Source organism: Gopherus flavomarginatus, assembly GCF_025201925.1.
Source record: "Gopherus flavomarginatus isolate rGopFla2 chromosome 13 unlocalized genomic scaffold, rGopFla2.mat.asm SUPER_13_unloc_1, whole genome shotgun sequence".
NCBI lineage: Eukaryota > Metazoa > Chordata > Testudines > Testudinidae > Gopherus > Gopherus flavomarginatus.
The window spans coordinates 991,588-1,008,967 of NW_026114609.1; the positions used below are offsets into that span (position 1 = coordinate 991,588).

Here is a 17,380-nt window from a genome sequence, read left to right on the forward strand (position 1 = left end):
TCTAGGAGTTGAAAGAGATGTGCCATCGTGACCTCCCTAAAGAGTTCATCGACTATTAATGAAAACTAGGGTTGATAAGTCACCTTCTTTGTAGTATCAGGATGGTGGACTGGTCTAAAGTACTAGTTATAAGTTTCTTTTTTTCCAATCCATTGGGTGTTCTGGTCTCTGCAAGGAGACGTGGTTTCAAATCCCACTCCTGACATGACCATTTAATTCTATCTGCAGAAAATGGCCTCACTTCAATCTCCTTTGCAACAATAGAACCCCATTTGCTTAGCTTTTCTCTTCCAGTAGTTGTGAGAGAAGTTCCAAACCAGGGGGAAACAGGGCCTGTTCTCTCGACCCATCAGTTTTTGTCTTCCTTCATTCCAAGCCATTTCCTCAGATACATCCATATTTCCCACACTTTTATGAAACTTTAGAGTCATCATTTAATTGCCACACAACTGTACTTATGAAGTGAAGTGAAACACAATATTTTTTGGATATTCTTGCAGAAGAGTTTTGTTTTCTGACCTGGAATTGAACAGGGGCTACCCGAGGGGGACAATGCTGCTCCCTTTTCTTTGCTCATCCAAAAAACATAAGTGTGTGGTGCCCTTTGTTTCCCTGTTCTTCAAACACCTGTCGGGGTGGCCTAGGGAGACTTGGTCCTGACTCTCAGGGTCCCTCCCTGCCCTACCTTTCTATATGATTCTGTTGTGTGGGTTTGTGCTGTGTCGTTGTTCCACGCTGAGCTGTTTTGCACAGTGAACCTTTGCACTCTGATGCATTGTTTCATGTTGTATGGTTTTGCACTGGCTTGTGTTGCGTTGGTTTGAGCTGAGCTCTTTTGCAGTGCGTCATTCTGCCCCATGGGGCGTTCATTTCCATGGTGCTGAATTGTCGGGCTTTGCACTCCTACGTGTTGTCACTTTGTGCTGCGGAATGTCAGTTCACGCTGAATTGTTAGATGTTAGATTGGGGTGTTTCCACTTTTGTTGTTGTTTGTATTGTATTGCGATGGCATCGAATTATAGAGCTGTACGGTTGCAAGCGCCCTGGAGAGGTCATGAAATCCAGCCCTCTCTGCTGAAGCAGAGCCAAGCAGAGACGATGCATTGGGGGCATGTGGGACCAAGTGCCCAGAGCAGCCGGCCCAGGCAGGGAGCAGAAGGAGGGAACCAGAGCCAGAGCAGGTTGTCTATGGGACCAAGTATATGCAGAGTATCCTTAACAGAGGTTTGTTCAACCTGTTCTTAAAAGCCTCCTAGGACAGAGACTCCACAGACACCCTTGGGAGCCTATTCCAGAGCTTAACTACCCTCAGAGTTAGAAAGCTGTTCCCAATATCTAACGTGAATCTCCCTGGCTGCAGATTAAGCCCATTACTTCTTGTCCTACCATCAGTGGACATGGAGACCAAATGATAATTGTCCTATTTATAAAGACCAAACTTTTCCTTCTGCAATCATCCGTTAACTGGTTATTATCCCCTCTTCTTGCCTGGGGTACCATGGAAGAGGAGAAAATACTCTCTTCACATAGGATGCAAATGTCAGTTTGTTCTCTCTTCATGTTTTAGTGAAGCTCAGAGAGAAAAAGAAACATGACCTGCCCAAGAGCACAGAGAGTTTGTTTCCTTTTGATCTGTGACTATTAGCAGAAGAGTGACACCTAAGGGCTGTCGCTATCACCCACCATGGGGCTTGAATTTAGGATGGTGGGATTAAGAGCATCATGCTCTACCAACAGAGCTAGCTAGATTTAAAGTCAGTCAACTGCCCAGTCGCCGTGTAGAAGATGCCCCATAAGAACATAAGAACGGCCATACTGGGTCAGACCAAAGGTCCATCTAGCCCAGTATCTGTTTACCAACAGTGGTCAATGCCGGGTGCCCCAGAGGGAGTGAAGCTAATAGGCAGTGATCAAGTGATCTCTCTCCTGCCATCCATCTCCATCCTCTGATGAACAGAAGCTAGGGACACCATTTTTTACCCTTCCTGGCTAATAGCCATTTATGGACCTAGCTACCATGAATTTATCCAGTTCTCTTTTAAACATTGTTATAGTCCCAGCCTTCACAACGTCCTCAGGTAAGGAGTTCCACAAGTTGACTGTGCACTGTGTGAAGAAGAACTTCCTTTTATTTGTTTTAAACCTGCTACCTATTAATTTCATTTGGTGGCCCCTAGGTCTTACATTATGGGATCAAGTAAATAACTTTTCCTTATTCACTTTCTCCACACCACTCATGATTTTATATACCTCTATCATATCCCCTCTTAGTCTTCTGTTTTCCAAGCTGAAAATTTCTAGTCTCTTTAATCTCTCCTCATATGGGACCCATTCCAAACCCGTAATCATTTTAGTTGCCCTTCTCTGAACCTTTTCTAATGCCAGTATATCTTTTTTGAAAAGAGGAGACCACATCTGTACACAGTATTCAAGATGTGGGTGTACCATGGATTTATATAAAGGCAGTAAGATATTCTCTATCTTATTCTCCTTTTTTTAATGATTCCTAACATCCTGTTTGCTCTTTTGACTGCTGCTGCACTCTGCATGGTAGTCTTCAGAGAATTATCCATGATGACTCCAAGATTTCTTTCCTGATTATTTATAGCTAAATTAGCCTCCATCATATTGTATGTATAGTTGAGGGTATTTTTTCCAGTGTGCATTACTTGACATTTATCCACATTAAATTTCATTTGCCATTTTGTTGCCCAATCACAGTTTTGTGATACGTCTCTGAAGTTCTTCACTGTCTGCTTTGGTCTTAACTATCTTGAGCAGATTAGTGTCATCTGCAAACTTTGCCACCTCCGTTTACCTCTTTCTCCAGATCATTTATGAATAAATTGAATAAGAGTGCTCCTAGGACTGACCATTGGGGAACACCATTAGTTACCCCTCTCCATTCTGAACACACCAATGGGCGAACCTGGAGAGAGAAGTGGCAGCCCTTCGATAGGTCAGCTGGTAGAGCAAATGACTAGAGCCGGCACTCAGGAAGTCATCCTGACGTCGCCCTTCTGACTCCCGCTTGAAGGAGAGCTTCTTTTTCTTCCCCTTGCTGACAAAGAGCAAGAGAAGAAAGAAAGGTCAGGTGCTTCCAATACTGGGCTCTGGGCCCCCTCAAAGCTGCAAGGGAGTTTAGCAAGCAAAAAAGGTAAAACCGCAATGAAGTATTACCCTGGACTCAATGGCATTTCTCCATTGGTCTGTCTGCTTTGGGGCAGGGACAATAACACGTCCTGCTACATTCGTTATTTCAAAGGGCGGTTTAGGATTTTCATTCTCATACACTGTGCACAAAGCAGGACTTAACACTCAGTGTAACCTAAACGAGCAGCCCACAGATTCTGGCAGCCACAAAGAGCATTTGGTGTGAGAGCCCAGACCTGCCCCTGCCCCTGCCCCTGCCCCAGGGGGTCATGCACAACCTACCAGCTGCTAACTCCTAAACTTTCAGTAACTCTATTATCAGTGCCTGGAGTGTAATTTAAACCATAAGAAAAACCACACTGGGCTAGACCAAAGGACCATCTAGCTCTGAATCTTCTCTTCTGACAGGAGCCAAGAGCAGGTGCCCCAAAAGCCACTCAACAAGGCACCACTGAGAGTTATTATCCCTGCCCCAAAAGCACAAAGACCAATGGAGAACTGACATGACTCCAGGGTAATACTTCACTGCGGTTTTACCATTTTCACTTGCTAAACTCCCTCCCAACCTTCTGGGCTCCCAGAGCAGGGTACTGAGCCTGAGCTGTGACACGTACACTGCAACTTTACAGAAGAAGCCACATTACCCTGATAACTCCAACACAGGCCTGCCCTGGATGTTTCATTGCACTGGAGACGTACCCTAACATTATGTCTACACTGCCGTTAACACACCCAGAGCAGCTGTCTCAAAGCCTGGGTCAGCTGACTCAGGCTTATGGGGCTGGGACTGCAAGACTATAAAATGACAATGCAGACCTATGGACTTGAGCCCAACCTCTGAGACCCCACGAGGGGCGATGGTTTCTGAACTCAGGTTTCAGTGTGAACACAAATATCTGCACCACAGTTTTTAGCCTCTCAGCCTTAGCATAATGAGCCCAAGTCAGATGACCCAGGCCAGTCATCCTGCCATCTTTATCCCGGGAGAGATAGACTCTAAGGGCACGTTCCCATTGCAATGTAAGCCCAGGGGTGGCAAGCTGTGCTCAAAGCAGCACTCTGCAAGCCCCATATTCACCACTCTCATATAGTGATGATACATTTTGAACAAAGTCTGCCTGGTGAGGGATCATTTCAAAAATCTTGAACTGTTCATCTGTTGAACATTAATGTCTTCTTGCATTCTATGTGTTCACATTGGTTTGGGAAGTTATGAAGTTTGCTCTGTGTGCATTACAGAAATATGTTATGAAGTTGGGAAATGCCCCCCACCAGCCTTTCAGGTGCAAAAATGGAGGAGCCAGACTCCCTGCTGGCCCATTGAAGGTATCCACACTCCCAAGGACTATTCCAGGAACCATGTACAATGCAGACTTCTCTGAGATAGCGCAGAGACAATGGACAGTGCTTGACTCATGTCGTAGCAAAGGTACTTTCTAGCAAGTTGGAAGAAACTATGAAAGGGAAGTAGAGACATTATGAATTGGCCTCTCTCCCCCACAACTCAACAGCTGGAAACACATCTGGAGGACAAAGACTGAAATGAGATAAATCAGAAGAGAATAACAATAATACATTCAAATCAAGTCCTCAAACAGATTAGTATTGGTTTTTCAGCAGAAAATTTTCAGTTTGGGGAATTTTCATGACAGGTGTCTATGAAAGGAGAGAGAGAGAGTTTGAGTGAAAGTTGGCCAACACAGAGAGAGAAACCTAGGAAGACGAATGAAATTCACAACAGGGAGTCACCCTCATGGATCCAACTTTCTGCTAGGGAGCACACACCACTCCTGGCAAGAGAGATGATCAGCTCTCACAAATGGCTACATCATCTCCCCTGAAGCCACAGCTAGTCCGGAAACCCACAGCCAGGTAACGGGAAGTCCCTGCCTGGAGCCAGTACAGCTGTGACTAGAACCCTTCCCAAACCAGATACACATCTCACCGACAGAGACGGTTACTCTTGTCCCAGTTGGGGAGCTCTTGCCTGGTATCAACAGGATTCACGCTGTCACTGCTCTTGATCACTTTCCATCGCACCTCAGGGCTGGACTCCGTCCCCATGACTTCTTTTCCCTTGGTAAGAAACACAACACAAGAGGAAAAGAAAAAGAAATGGTGGTGAGGTTCCTCTTCTCGCTACTCCCCCACCCCAGGGCTTCAGCTTCAACCCTCCTCCCATTCTGCCATCACAGCTACAATTAGAAATCTGAGCCCAGGGCTCACACATGCTTGTCTCCCCAATCCTAGGCCCTGTCCAGCATGTCTCCCTCCACAGAAGTTACCTGGCCTCATCTTACACTCCATCTTCATATTGCTCTTCTCCTTCCCAGAGCTCCTGCTCTGCTCCTCAGACCTGTCTGTCCTCAGCTCTGCAGGCAGATGGGAAGGGGCATGATGGGAACACACATGCCCCATTCCAGACACCACACAGCATCCACAGGGCTACCAAAACACCTCATCTTCGGCCAAAACCACACCCCACCCCGAGGGAGCAAAAAGCCTTTGTGAGCACAGCACACACAAGACAGGAAAAGATTAACACCCACACCCAGCCCAGCCAAAGTGGGAGCTTCCTCACCTTCCCGGCCACAGGTCCATGGGGCTCATGGATGGAGAAGTTTGCTGGGCTGTGGGGGTCCCTGAAGAACTAGCTCAGCATGTGAATGACTGGGACGTATGTGGGGGCCTGACTGTGGGCTGGGGTGTCCAGGAGGACCCAAAGGAAGGGAATAGGGGGATTAGGGATAGAAGAGGGAGTGGTTACCAAGGTGCATTGTGGGAATGTGGGATTTAGAGAGCCCAGAGTGGATGGGTATCGGCGTGTTGGACAACCCCACAGTGGTTGAAAAGGGGAACCTGGCAGGTTTGGGTGTAGCAGAGATTGAAGATGAGGAACCTCACACCCTGGGGATGGACTGGGGGAGTGGGAGGATGGGAAAGTGGGGCCCAGCAATGAGAAATGGGTTGGAGGCAATTAGGGGTGGGGCGCTGAGGACAGGGATGGGGGGAGGAGGAAGGTGGCGGGGTGCTGAGGACAGGAAGGAGGATGTTGCGGGTGGGGCAAGAGAAGGAGGTCGGTGTCGGGGTGCTGAGGACGGTGGGGGAGGAGGAGGTCGGGGGCAAAGGGAAAGGCCAGGTAGAGCGTACACGATAGCGGAGGGGATGCTGGGGGCTGAGGGATCCCCACAGATGGGGGTGGGGCTGGTGAGAGGGTCACAACAGATGGGGGGACACTGGAGGGCAGGTTGGGGGGCTTGAAGGAGCTGCTGGATCCCTACAGAGGGAGAGGAGGTGGCGGTGCTGGCAGAAGAGTCACAGCAGATGGGGGGGGACACTGGGGGGCAGGTTGGGGAAGGTTGAAGGGGCTGCTGGGGCTTTACAGCGGGAGAGGAGGGGGTGGTGCTGGCAGGAGAGTCACAGTGGGTTGGGGGGACACTGAGGGGCAGGTTGGGGGAGGTTGAAGGCCCCCAGAGAGCTCCGGCAGTGTATGAAATGGCTCCACGTAGGAACGTGGTGCGCCACTTCGCCCCTTTCACCCCTGCACAAAGCAGGTGATCGGCGAAGGTCGAGGACCGGGGTGGGGGGCGAAGCTCCCACCGCCAAAAGGCTGCCCACCAAGCCTGGCGCCGGGCAGGTCTGTGCGGGGCAGGTCAGTGCCGGGTCTGTCTCTGTCCGGTGACTTGATACATTTGTCTGCACCACGGGCATGTTCCCAGCGCCCCTTGTTCGCTGGGGCTTTAACCCCTCGTCTGGGTGTGAGCTGGTTTCTGGGTGTGTCCGATGAGCCTTGTAACCGGCTCCTTGTCACTCCCCGAACCCCCGCTGTGCCCGGCCACCCAGCCCCGTCCTCCTCCCTCGGGTGAGCCCGGCTTTAAACCCCCTCTGCAGTACCAGTGTCACCCGCAGACAAACCTGCCACTGAACTGAATTAATCCTCCTCATTCCCTGAGCCCCCCCAGCTCCGCCTTCTCCCAAAGCCCTGCCCACCACCCCTGAGGTCCTGCCCCCACTTGGCCTCACATCACCTGTTCCCCCTAATCCCTGCCCCTTTCCCCAAAGCCCTGCCCCTGCCCGTTCCTCCAAGGCACCAACTTCGCATTGCCCCTTTTCCCTAATACCCCACCCTCACTCTGCCCCTTCCCCCAAATCCACATTCCTGCATTGCCTCTCCCCAGTACACCCCTCCCCTGCACCCTTTCCCCAAGGACCCACCCCCGCCCTCACATTGCCCCTTCTCCCAAGTTCCCGCCCTTGAGCTTCCCTTTTCCCCCTAGAGCCTGACCCTGCACTGCCCCTCCCCCTGAGACCTCTGCCCCTACACCACCCATTCACCCGGGACCCCGCCCTCACATTGCCCTGAGACCCTGCCCCTGCACCACCCATTCACCCTGAGACCCTGTGCTCGCATTGCCCCAAGGCCCTGCCCCTGCACCGCCTGTTCCCTCTAATCCCTGCCCCCGCATCGTCCCTTTCCCTGAGGCCCTGCCCCTGCACCACCCATTCACCTGAGACCCCGCCCTCACATTCCCTCGAGACCCCGCCCTCCCACTGCTCCATCTCCTGAAGCCCGCCCCTGCACCATCTAGTGACCCAGGAGCAGGCCAGACCTGGGAGGGGGGAGGCAGAAATATGCTTTGCTCTGCCACAGACTTCCTGGTTGTCCTTGGGCACATCACTCAGCCTCTCTGGGCCTCAGTTCTCCCATCTGGGAAATGGGGCTGGTGGCGCTTCCCACCTTCGCACTAGCCTGGGAGGAGAATTACCCTGCGAATTAGGAAGATGCTCGGATCCTGGAGTAACGGGGGAGGGGCGCAGGGGAGCATATTAGTACAATCATTTGGTATCTGGAGTCTGTTTGCAAACAAAATATTTCCCTGAAGTCATTCCAAACTCTGTATTCAGCCACAACCTTGGGAAATACGTAATGGAGCAGTGTGGTTTTTCCTGTGTAGCCAGCACCCGACCTGGCACCACCCCCAGCTCTGCCTCCTTCCTGCCATTGCAACCTCATCTCACCTCCTGACCCTGGCTGGGTGCCTCCAGCTCCTTGTAGCAGGGAGCTGTGCAGGAGGGTCTCCTTGCAACCATGAGTGGGTGTCTGGTGGGTGCTGTCACCTCTGCCAGAGACCCCCAAGAATCTCACTAGCTTCCTCCGCATGCGGGGAGGGGCTCCTACTTTCTGACTTGGGGGAGATTCTGTGATGTCAGAGCCCGTGGGGGGAGGGGTTTGAATCACGAATCTGGAGTGGCAGGGCAACCCCCTCCCGCCGTCAGATTCCACTAGGGGACTGGGTTGGGACCTCTAGCGAGGGAGACACAGGAAAAACCAGCCACCACTATGGAACCCAGGAGTCCTGGCTCCCAGTCCCCCTGCTCTCACCTCGAGACCCCCCTCCGCTCCCAGAGCTAAGGATAGAACCCACAGGTCCTGGCACCCAGCCCCCTCCCTGCTCTGACCATTAGACCCCACTCCCCTTTTAGGCTCACTGCCTCTTCTATCCACGCAGCCCACCTGGCCATCCCTTTGCTGCAGGTTTCTGGGGTGTCACCCCTGCTCTGCACTCCCCCAGTGCAGCCCAAGGCCTTTCCTCCCCCCAACCACATATCCTCTCCCCCCTCATGGTGGATCATCTGCTTGGCCCCCCCCACCTCTTGCGGTGCGCTGTGCGGCATGGCTGGGGATTCTGCAATGGCCTGGCACCAGGCAATGCAGAACATAAACCACAGGCCCTGCCCTGCCCTGCCCTGCCCCACCCCACCCCACCGGATCTGTCTTCCAGGTGCATCGGAGCCCAGCGCCCTGCACCTGTGTCCTCCTGCCCCACAAGAGGTGAGCTGCAGTCCCCACCATGCTCTGCAGAGGGGAGAAGGGTCAAGCCAACCAGCCCATTTAGGATGAGGGAATCAACACCCTTTTTTCTGCACATCCACTGACCATCAGTAGAAGTCCTCCTCTTCCTCCCTCCTGTGCCTCAGTGCGACTAAATCTCTGCACCTAGACAGCCGGTCCATCCGCTGCACCTCAATCCCCCATGCCTGAGCCTCCCTGCCAAAGTTCTGCACCTGGTTCCATAGAATTAAGTCTCACATCTCGCTGGGAACTCGACTTCTTGTGCCCAGAGAGTCTTGGCCCCCGTCAGTAGATGACCTGAGTCTGAGAAACACAGTGTCCATCTTCTCTAAAGAAGTACTTGGAGAGGCTTTTCTTGTGTGACCATGTGGTCTAATGGATAAGGTATCTGACTTTGGATCAGGTGATGGAGCGTTTGAGGCCCTTTGTGCTTGTGCAGTTTTACCATTGTGCTGAAAGTCCTCCTTCCTTCAGAGCTGGAACCTCTTCTTGGCCGCTCAGGCCAATGCTCTGGCTTCAGCTAGAGCCCTTGGAAGGAGTTGGGCTTTGGACATCCCAAAGGCTGGGGCATGAGCCCCAGGTGTTTCCAGTTTAGTCTTTGCTGTTCCTGACTTGTCAAAGAAACTGGGCAGCTGCCCAGGCTGGCGGGTAGAGCAGTTTCCCTCTTCCAAATGTGCTCCTGTCCCTGTGCTTGAGGGGACTTGGTAAATAGCATCTTGGGAGCCTGGGTGTTTCTCTGCTTCTTGCCAGCTGGGGAAAAGCCTCTTGGGATAAAATCTCCTGCCCCACTGCAAAAGTGAACACTGTGAGTGGGAACAGACAGAGGCCACACCAGGGGGCTGGCCCTGCTTTCCTACCTTCTTCTGATGTTGGCCACAGAGCATCAGCAGCTGCCTCGCATGCTGGTCTGTGGGTGGCCTTCAGTGGGTGTTTGGCATGGCAGGGAGCAGGCTGGCCGGGGGTCTTTGTCACTATCTGCTGGCCACACACAGGCATGGTCCTCCCCTCTCCTGAACAGCCAGAGTGAGTCTGTGCTTGAAAGCAGAGACACAGGAGACTCAAGACAAGAAGATGAGAAAGACTGAGAAAGGACCTGTGAAGACAGCATACACTACAGGGACACTGCCTGGTGAACGGATGTGGAGGCACCAAATTGCCCCATTTTTCCTGGTGCCCTACGCAGCTGTGTACTGCTCCAGCGGCCAGCCAGATCCCCCGGCTGGCTGAGCCGGCCAGGAAAGCTGCCCCTGCTCTGCCTCTTCCCTATAGCCCCCGCCCCTGCTCTGCCCCCTTGCCGCCTCTTCCCACCCCTGCTCCACTCCATTCCCCCCCCCCCCGCCTCGTCCCCTGAGCTACATTTCGGTGGACTGCAGGAGGGATCAGACGCACCCTGTACTCACCAGGTGGTGGGAAGTGGAACGACCTGGCCCCAGCCTGCTCTGCTCCACCAGCTCCCAGCTGTGGTGCTGGTGAATGCTGGGGGGCATTTCCCCCCATCCCCCAAGTTCCAAGACTGGGAGCAGAGTGCAGCAGGCTGGGGCCGGATCACTCTACTTCCTGCCACCTGGTGAGTGTGGGGTCGGGCCTGCCCTGCAATTACAGGGTGGTGGGAAGTGGTTTGACCTGGCCCTAGCCTGCTCCACTCTGCCAGCTCGGGCTGGGGGACGGGGGTGCTGTGTAGGGCACCAAAATGTCTAGGGACAACCCTGAATAGATCATTTTTCCACAGGGACCGATAGCTATTAGAATAGAGATATTCAGGCTGCCTATACAGGCCTAGACTTCCAGAACTTAGGTGTATTTTTATCACTTAGCTAGTGACAGGGGTATAAAACAAAGAACCAAAATCCCAGTCTGCCTGTGTCTGGGTCTTCTCTCCCTAGGATAGTCTGAGCCCTTGTTCGTAGGCTAAGGCCTTTGGCTAAGCAGCAAGGACAGCCATATGCTGGGAAGCGAACAGTCACATCCTCATCTCCTAAACCCATCACACTGAACTAAGGTGGGGTTGGGCTGTTAGGAAGACGATCCTGTCCCGATAGTGCCCATCACCACCAGATAAAGAAACAGATCTTAAGGAGCAAAGAGTCCTGTGGCACCTTATAGGCTAACAGACGTATTGGAGCATGAGCTATCGTGGGTGAATACCCACTTCGTCGGATGCATGATCTTAAGGGAGCATCTGGTCTGGCAAGAAATCCCTTCTCCATGGTTGTGGATGTGAAACCCTCATTTCTGTCGGGTTTATCTTTATGGCCTCCGTTTTTCTATTGTCAATCTGTCTGGTCCTCTAATTGTTTCTGTCTGCTGCAGAATTAATTTTGCTGGGTGTAAGTTAATTAGGGAAGTGAGATGTAATTGGTTAGAGAAGTCTGTTACAATAGGTTAGAATTGGTTAGTTACATTTCAGTAAAATGATTGGTTAAGTTCTAGCTGAGAATATTACTGTATAAACTGAGGTCAAACAGGCAGTGGGCGGGGAAATTGGAATTATGCTTGCTAACGGGGGGGGATGGGAATAGGGAACGGGAAACAGGGACACAGGCAAGGCTCTGCAGTGTCGGAGCTGGGAAGGGGGAAGTGAGGTAAACACTCTGCAGTGTCAGAGCTCATAGACTCATAGACTTTAAGGTCAGAAGGGACCATTATGATCGTCTAGTCCGACCTCCTGCACAAAGCAGGCCACAGACTCTCACCCACCCACTCCTGTAACAAACCCCTGACCTATGTCTGAGCTATTGAAGTCCTCAACTCATTGTTTAAAGACTTCAAGGTGCAGAGAATCCTCCAGCAAGTGACCCATGCCCTACGCTGCAGAGAAAGGTGAAACCCCTCCAGGGTCTCTGCCAATCTGCCCTGGAGGAAAATTCCTTCCTGACCCCAAATATGATCAGCTAAACCCTGAGCATGTGGGCAAGACTCACCAGCCAGCACCCAGGAAAGAATGGTCTGTAGGGATGTGGAGTAAACGCTCTGTGGTGTCAGAGCTGGGAAGGGAACACAGGGGAACAGACTCTGTCAGTGTATAGAGATAAGCCTGACTGGTGTGAAGGGATTTGGAATCTGCTTGCTTGGAAACTAACCCCAGTAAACATCCCTTTGTCTGCGCTTTGGACTTATGGTCTTTTGCTGCTTGCTGTCTGTGTGACAAGAGCCAGGGAAGTGGGCAGGGGAAGGGAAAGCCCTCTAACAATGGCTCCTTGCTCCTCTCCCTCCATGCTCAGGGGTCAAGGATGGGCAGGACTCCAGGCTCATCTTGAGGGATCCTGGCACAGGGGCTGGTGGGGGAGAAAGGATTGTAGATTCTGACCTGCACTCTGGAGAGGAGCTAATAAGTAAAGGGGCATTTTTGATTCCTACCCTGCTTCAATGTCCCCAGGGCTGGAATTCTACATTCCATAGGGCCAAATGAGGGGGTGAAGCCATTTGGCTAATGAAAACCTGTGCTCTAGGTGAGGCTTAAACTCACAACCTCAGCATAGCTCCTCTCAGCACTGCCCTATAAGTACTGTGCACTAGCCAACTGTGCCACTGGAGCACCTATTAATTGCTACTCTCTCACTCCCCTAGGTTGATAAAGGCAAGGAGTGACCCCAAAACATTCTCAGTGGGATTAAGAGCCGGTATCAACAAGTGGTGTACTCGGTGGAGTGGATTCTTCTTAAGGCTTCCAGGCACCATTTGACCCTTTTGTTCTTCTCTGTGTAATAACAGAGCTGACTGAGACTCACTGTACAATCTTACTGCAGACCAACAGATCTGAAATCACTGATCACCAGGTCTAAGCATTAGTCCTGCTTTGGGACAGTGTCTCTCATCCAACAAACTGCCGAGTCTGCGCTAGCAGTGAGGCTCCCTCACTAACAGCTGAAATCAGGGAGAGCTGTGTGAAGTGCAGGGCCCCAGGAGTGTCTGAACAGGGGCGAACAACACCCCGAGACTTTTAAAAATGGGAGGTCTCTGCCTTGCCACATTGTAATGACCGTAAGGGTGAGTGAGGGTGGGGAGGGGGCCCAGAGCAGTGAGCAGGAGGAGGGGTCTTGGGGGAAGAGGCAGCATAGGACTGGAGGTGAGCTGGGGCAGGGGGCTGGGGGTGCAGGGAGAGGGCTGCCCGCAGCAAGTAACAGGGGTGGGGGCATGCAGGGGAACTGCTCCCTGTCCCAGCTCACCTCTGCTCCGTCTTCTCCCCCGAGCACGCTGCCCCCGCTGTAATTCTCCTCCCCTCCCAGGCTTGCCACACTAAACAGCTGATTAGCACCGCAAGTCTGGGAGGCAGGAGAAGTGGAGCGGTGCCAGCATGCTCAGGGGAGAAGGCAGAGCGGAGGTGAGCTGGGGTGGGGAGCTGCTTCAGAAGGGGCTGCCTGGCTCTTTGCCATGGCCCCTGCCCCTGCTCCGCCCCAGCCCTGCACCTCTCGCACCTGCACTCACTGCATGGTCCACTCCTCTGGCTCCCAGCCACGCTGCCGGCGAGTGCTGTGGGGCAGTTCCCCCCTCCCCGCAAACTTGGGAGTCAGGGGAGCAGAGCAGGCTGAGGCCCCAGGCCTGCATGGGGGGAAGCAGACGGGGGCTGGTTCCAGGCCTCTGTGGGGGATAGGGGGCTGGCTACTTCCTGCAGGAAGTGGAGTGACCCGGCCCCAGCCTGCTATTGCACAATCCCCAGCCACGCCGCACAGCGTGCCCTGAGAGGGAGTGGGGGGCCAAGCAGATGATCCAGCACGAGGGGGTCATTCTCATTGGTAGCTGTCCAGTGGCAGTGAGTTCAACAGGCCTTGGCACATGCTGTGTGGGGCAGGAGGTCCTTGTATTTGGAGCAGTGGGAGTGAGCTGCATGCAGTTGTGTCTCTGAGCACAACTGTGAATGTTATGGTGTGTGTGGGGGGTTATTGTGAGTGTGGCTGGGGGTGTGAATGTTTCTGTCTCTGGGGGTTGGACTAACATGTCCCTCTGGGTGTGTTGTGTGTGAGTGTTCTTGGCATTGTGTGAGTCCCTTTGCGTGTGTGTGTCAGTCCCTTGCTGCAGAATACAAAAATCCTGCAAAGCCATTTCCTACTGGTTAGCCCATCAGCACACTGATACAGTGTCACAGACGCACACACACACAGAGCAGGGCTCAGCAGAGGGCAGCAAGGACACACTCGTCTCCCCTGGGCCACCTTGGACAATTGTCCATCACTACTCGGCACAGTGGCCGGCTCCTTCGGTTCCTCTCGCTGCTCTCCCTACTGCCGCCAGACACTGCTCATCTGCATAACCCCGCCCATGGACACGTGACACCATCTGTCCTGCTGGTTTCAAGGGAGTGAGTTGCCCTTGGGGAGTGAGCAGGTCACAGCACGTCACAGCCCCAGCGCACGTCACAGCCCCAGCCAGGGCCGGCTCCAGGCACCAGCTCAGCAAGCAGGTGCTTGGGGCGGCCAAGGGAAAGGGGCGGCACGTCGGGCTCTTCGGCAGCAATTCGGCAGTGGGTCCCTCGGTCCCTCTCGGAGGGAAGGACCTGCCACCGAATTGCCGCCGAAGAAAAAGGCAGCGCAGTGGAGCTGCCACCGATTGCGATCGTGGGTTGTTGTTTTTTCCCCACCGCTTGGGGCAGCAAAAACCCAGCCCTGGCCCCAGCACGTCACAGCCCCAGCACACATCATAGCACGTCACAGCCTGGGGCAGGGAGATATTGGGGGAGGGGATGAGGGGAGAATGGGGGAGGGAGAGACCCAGCCTCATAGACCCATAGGAGCAGGAGATATTGGGGGAGGGGATGAGGGGAGGGAGAGACCCAGCCCCATAGACCCATAGGGGCAGGAGATATTGGGGTCAGGAGGAGAGGAGAAGGGGTTGGCAGAGACCCAGCCTGTGGTGCAGGGAAAACGGGGTGGGGTGGAGGGAGGTGGGGAACAGAAGAGACTTGTGGAGTGGTGAGATGTTGGTCCAGGGAAACTGAGTCACTCCCAGGACATGCTGTGCAGGGGGAAGCACAGGGGCAGGGAGAGAGAACCAGCCCCACAGAGCCCGAGAGGGATATTGGGGGCAGGGGAGGCGATGGAGGGATGAGAGACCCAGGGCCACAGAACTCCCCTGGCTCCCAAGTTTGGGAGGAGGGGGGAACTGCCCCACAGCACTCACTGGCTGCATGGCTGGGAACCAGGGGAGTGGACCAGGCTGGGGCTGGGTCACTCCACTTACCATGCAATAAGTGCAGGGGCAGGAGGGCGGGACTGGGGCAGAGGCCATGGGGAAGAGCCAGGCACCCTCGCTGCAACAGCTCCCCACCCCAGCTCCCCACTGCTCCATCTACTCCCCTGAGCATGCCGGCACTGCTCCACTTCTCCTGCCTCCCAGGCTTGTGGTGCCAATCAGCTGTTTAGTGCAGCCAGCCTGGGAGGGGAGGAGAATTAGAGTAGGGGTGGCGTGCTCAGGGGAGAAGATGGAGCAGGGTTGAGCTGGGACAGGGAGCGGTTCACCTCCACACACATCCCCCGATAACTTGCTGCAGGCAGCCCTCCCCCCGCACCTCCCCCCAGCCCCCTGCCCCAGCTCACCTCCACTCTACTTCCTCCTCTGAGTGTGCTTTTTGGTGCCCCCAACCACTTGGCACCCTAGGCGGCTGACTAGTTTGCCTAGTGGTTGCACCGGTCCTGGACACTGCCTATCAACAGGATTCCTCCTCCTCCTCCTCCTCCTCAGTGAGATTAAATCTCCACACCTAGACAGCCGGTCCATCCGCTGCACCATAATCCCCCATGCCTGAGACCCCCTGCCAAAGCCCTGCACCCGGCTCCAGAGAATTAAGTCTCACATCTCACTAGGAACTCAACTTCTTGTGCTCAGAGAGACTCGGCCCCTCTCAGTAGCTGACCTGAGAAACACAGTGTCTGCAAAAGAGTCATGTTGCACCTTATAGATTAACAGACATATTGGAGCATGAGCTTCGGTGGGTAAATCCCCACTTTGTCAGTTGTATCAGTGTTTGTCTTTTCCAAAGAAGTGCCTGGAGGGCCTTTTCTTCTGTGATCACGTGGCCTAATGGATAAGGTCTCTGACTTTGGGTCAGGGAATTGAGGGTTTGAGTCCCTTCATGGTTGTGTTTGTCCAGTTTTACCTTTGGGCTAAAAGTCTTGCTTCCTTCAGGGCTGGAACCTCTTCTTGGCTGCTCAGGCCAGTGCTCTGGCTTCAGCTAGAGCCCTGGGAAGGAGTTGGGGGATGGGTGTCACAAAGGCTGGGGCAGAAGTCCCAGGTGCTTCTGGTCTAGGCTTTGCCATTCCTGACTTGCCAAAGAAAATGGGCGGCTGCCCGGGCTAGTGTGTAGAGCAGTTTCCCTCTTCCAAATGTGTGCCAGTCCCTGTGTTTGAGGGGGTTTGCTACATAGCACCTTCGGAGCCTGAGTGTTTCTCTGCTTCTCCGCAGCTGGGAAAAAGCCTCTTGGGGAAAAATCTCCTGCCCCACTGCAAAAGTGAGCACCTTGAGTGGGACCAGTCAGAGGCCTCACCGTGGGGGCTGGCCCTGCTTTCCTACCATCTTGTGATGTTGGCCACAGAGCATCAGCAGCCGCCCTGCATGCATGCTGGTGACCTTCAGTGGGTGTTTGGCATGGCAGGGAGCAGGCTGGCTGAGTGTTTTTGTGCCTGTCTGAAGACCACACATAGGCATGGTCCTGCCCTCCTCTAGCCCTGACCTCAGTTGCTCTGTGGCATTTAAGCCTCCCCTTGGAGCCATCAGCACCAGCTGCCTCTGCTCTAGGTGCCCAGAGGAGGAGAGATGTGCTGGGTCACTTTTACAGATGCCCCTTCCTGGTACTGCCATTGCTCAGCTGCACAGAGGAGTTTTCATCCCCAGTCCCTGGCTAGCAGCCCTCTGGCACCATTCCTGAGGGCTACCCTGCTTCACTTTCTTCCTACCATGTTGGGAAAGACAGTTCTCATTATTAAAGGTCAGGTGGGCCATCTAGGGGCAGAAGCTCATTCTATGTTTTCCTACTGCAGAGCCCAAGATCAGTAACTTATCTTGGGTGCAAGCACTGCTGTGCTCCCAGAAAACAAGCCACCCCTGCACAAAGAAGAATGAAAGGGCCTGCCAAAGCCTGGGATTGAACCAGGGACCTTTAGATCTTCAGTCTAACGCTCTCCCAACTGAGCTACTTTAGCAGCTGCATGACAGCATTTTGGCCTGTTGCTTCTCTGTCTGGGATGTTTTTGTCAGCAGCTGCACACAAAAAGGACAGGAAAACAAATGGCTGCTTCATACCCCCACCGGAGGAACCCTGCACCGTTAGCTGTGGTGAGTAAGAAGTGTCTGTTGGCTGACAGGGCCTGTCCCCGAGCAGCTGGAACAGCAGCTGCCGCCTCCCCCTCGGCTCCAGGCTGTGGGAAATGCTCATTGCCTGGC

General features: G+C 53.7%; 1 long non-coding RNA gene and 1 other non-coding gene across 2 annotated transcripts in view; one reads left to right on the plus strand and one right to left on the minus strand.

The window, feature by feature from the left end:
* The window catches only part of LOC127041002 (uncharacterized), a 150,899-nt gene that overhangs the window by 43,745 nt on the left and 89,774 nt on the right, over positions 1 to 17,380 (plus strand). The window lies entirely within an intron of this gene.
* On the minus strand, positions 17,067 to 17,139 carry TRNAF-GAA (transfer RNA phenylalanine (anticodon GAA)). Its single transcript has one exon. It is a non-coding gene; the product is annotated as a tRNA-Phe (tRNA).